A 3829-nucleotide genomic window follows, 5' to 3' on the forward strand; every position below is an offset into this window, starting at 1 on the left:
TTAAACATCTTGATGTCAATAAAACAGCTTCCAATTCAGGGACAACTGGGGCACTTGCTTTGATCATGGATTTCTCACTCACCATCCAGTTATTTTGGTTAAAACAGAAGAGCATGTGTTTTCTGAAAGGCAACAATTTGATGAGTAGTTTATTCTCCTTATTTCCCAAAGCTTCAAGGTGTTATTCCTGAGTTATTCCAGCTATTCTTCTCTGCTTGGGGCCTTTGGAAATGTTCTTCCCTGAACCCAAACATTCTCTCCTCTTTTCTTCACCTGCTTCACCCCTGCAGAGTGCTGAGCTCCAATATGACTTTATGATAACTTTTCAGACACTCCACATCCATCAACCCTTCTGTTACATGCACTAATATCACTTGGCAGTTTTTCTTCACAGCGTGTATCGCATTTGAAGTCTTACTGTTCTATGTGAACTGTCTGTGAAGCATCCATTGTGCCCCACTGGACTCCAAGCTCCAGGATGGCAGGTACTCACTGGGTCTACTTTATTTTCCACTGTCCCCAGGACCTAGCCTGATGAATACCACACGGTTAATACTCAAAAAATATATTATATTTATGAATCCATCATTCAGTCATTCATAATAATTAAGTGAAAGCATTCATCAGTGATAGAGGCTTGGACCTTTCCCACTGGGGATGAGTATTTGAATTGAGGTACAGAAGGGATGGCATCAAGGATGTCACCTCGTCCACCCTATAAAGGGGAACAAAAGGAGGGAAAAATCCTTTGACTCTGAACATAGTCCAACTCATTGTGAAGTCTGGAAAAGGTGACTGAAAGATATACTGGCATTTCATTAAAAATCCTGCACATGCAAACATCGCCTACTGAACTTCAGACACGACCAACAGCCCAGAATGAATGAGACGTGTTGGTGATTAGTTTGAAGTGAACAACAGTAATACAGAATGGAAGGAATTCCAATGAGAATTAAACGGGGGAAGGGACACTTACTCTGTCACTGTGAGATGGCACTCCTGATCACAGATCCTTAGCTGGTGGCAGTGCTGGTGTTTACAGCCAGGTTTTCCAGAGTCATTGTGGTTTGTGAAAAGGAACAAGCACAGCAGATCTAGGGAGAGAACATTTTGTTTGGGTTATACTTGTCAATCAAATGGTAATTTATCTGTTGTACATCTCCCCTGCTAGAGAGGGAACATAATGTAAGAAACTGGGCCTTATTTTTTTCATGTATGTGAATGTTTTTTGCCTGTATTTGAAATGCCAGCCATCATTTGCCATGTCTTCTAGGGACAATCTGCATTTAGCCCAGGTAAGTAGGCAGCAAATCATATGATCCACCCCTATACCTTCCCCAGCCTTTTGTTCCCCCTTATAGGGTGAACCAGGTGACATCCTTGATGCCATCCCTTCTGTACCCCAATTCAAATACTCATCCTCAGTGGGGAAGGTCCAAGCTTCTATCACTGATGAATGCTTTCACTTAATTATTATGAAGGACTGAATGATGGATTCATAAATATAATATATTTTTTGAGTATTAACCATGTGGTATTCATCAGGCTAGGTCCTGGGGACAGTGGAAAATAAAGTAGATCCAGTCAGTACCTGCCAATCAAAGGTACTGGGCCAATCAAATGATAATTTATCTGTTGTACTATCTCCCCTGCTAGAGAGGGAATCTAACATAAGAAACTGGGCTTTATTTTACCTCTCAATTTTATCCAGAATAAATGCCTTTGCATAAACAAATGAATGATGATTATTATTGGTATATAGCCTCTGTCATTCACAAAAACAAACTGTAATCAAAATTTACAGAACAAGATAATTCTCACTCCATAAAATATGCATTAACAAGAAATATTTATTGAATACCTACCATGTACCAGGCAGTATATTACACATTGAGAGGTACACAGGGACTATGTCCTCAAAGAGTTTAATTGCCTGGTTAGGGAGTATCTAGTGAAAGCCCCTCTGGATCCATGTAACAGAAACTCACTCAATTTAACTCAAGTAAGGAAAACAAAGAAAAAGGATGTAGAATTTAAGAAGTAGAAAACATAGGCACTAGAACTAGAAAACCAAAAGTAGAGGCCACTTCACTGTCTCACTCAGGCTTGTCTGTCCACTTTCTTACCTTGCACTTGACCCAAAATGGCAGCCAGTCCTAATACTACACGATGACCTCAAAGATCAAGCGCTCACCATAACCGATTTGCCATGGCTGGGGAAGGTATAGGCATAGATCATATGACTTGCTGCCTACTTACCTGGGCTAAATGCAGGTTGCCCTTAGAAGACATTGCAAATGATGGCTGGCATTTCAAATACAGGCAAAAAACATTCACATACATGAAAAAATAAGAGGAAGGGGCAAACTACAGACGGCATAGAAGTCCCTGGAAAGGAAGAAATAATGATAGGTTTGGTCAGTAAGAAAGATGGCAAAAGAAAATACAATGGAGTGAAGGAGTTGGTCCCAAATTCCAAACTTCAATAATAAGGAAGACTTTGAAACCTTCTCTCCCATGAGTCCTGGCTGTGATTGTTCTAATTGCTAGAATGTCCCAGATGGTTTTGTTAGCAAACCCAAATCCTCCAACTGCTTGGAGGTGATATTTCAGAAAGGTCTTTTTAAATTGTCTCAACAGTACCATTGACTCCCATGACCTGTGAGTCTGGACAAATAACGTCTTGACTTCTGTGGTATTTGCACAGCATAAAGTGATGACACAATTAGGCACACAAATTAATAATACCTAATACTCACTTAGACCTTAGTAGGTGCCAGACACTGTTCTAGGTCCTTTATGCATGTGAACTCATTTAGTCTTCAGAGTGTTTTATTCAAGTGTCAAACATTCATTGAGTTTCTACCACCTACAGAGCAGTTAACTAAAACCTACTGGGAGTCTGTAACCTGCTTCTCCCCATTCTACTCTGAATATTTCCTCTTGTTTGTTGTAAAAGACAACTAAACATGTGGCAGTATAGCATGGAATCAAGAGTGCAAGCTGCAGAGTCAAGAAGCCTGTAGAGTTTGACCTTCTTGTTGTCACTTCCTGCTTAGAGATGTTGGCCAAGTTTCCTATCCCCTCTGAGCCTCAGTTTTCTCATGTGAGGATAATAAGAGTGCCAACCTCAAATAGTGCTCTGTGAGGATAAAGTGGAAAATGTATTGAAAGCACACAATAAAATCCTTTGCAGAAAAAGCACAGTCAACATTAGCAGTCAGCTTTTGCTATTAAGAAATCCGAAGCAGAAAGTCACAAAATAGCTGAGATGGATTTACAAAGGAGAATGTGGCTAAGAAAGACTGCCTAGGAGGATGGGAATGGGGTAAAGAGAAAGGATGCCCATGGAAAATAATGTTTCATTACTATCTGAAGGTGAATATAGAGCAGAGTCTGACCTCCTCCTCCTGTTGCTGTCTATTTAAATAGAGAGGACCCAGGCCTGCTACATTTGCAAATGCTCCATTTCCCCTCTGGAACCCATTTTTTGATGTGTTAAATAGATACTGCCTAAGATCTTTCCAGCACACAAATTCTATGAATATGGTGTTAGAGGGATTTCCCCTAATTTTCTCTTAACGATCAACAAATTATAAAATAGAAATGAAAATAAAGTATTCCTGGCCGGGCGCGGTGGCTCAAGCCTGTAATCCCAGCACTTTGGGAGGCCGAGACGGGCGGATCATGAGGTCAGGAGATCGAGACCATCCTGGCTAACATGGTGAAACCCCGTCTCTACTAAAAAATACAAAAAAATAGCCGGGCGAGGTGACGGGCGCCTGTAGTCCCAGCTACTCAGGAGGCTGAGGCAGGAGAATGGCATAAA

The sequence above is a fragment of the Rhinopithecus bieti genome, unplaced genomic scaffold (assembly GCF_001698545.2).
Source record: "Rhinopithecus bieti isolate Rb0 unplaced genomic scaffold, ASM169854v2 scaffold_8601, whole genome shotgun sequence".
NCBI classification, from domain to species: Eukaryota; Metazoa; Chordata; class Mammalia; order Primates; family Cercopithecidae; genus Rhinopithecus; species Rhinopithecus bieti.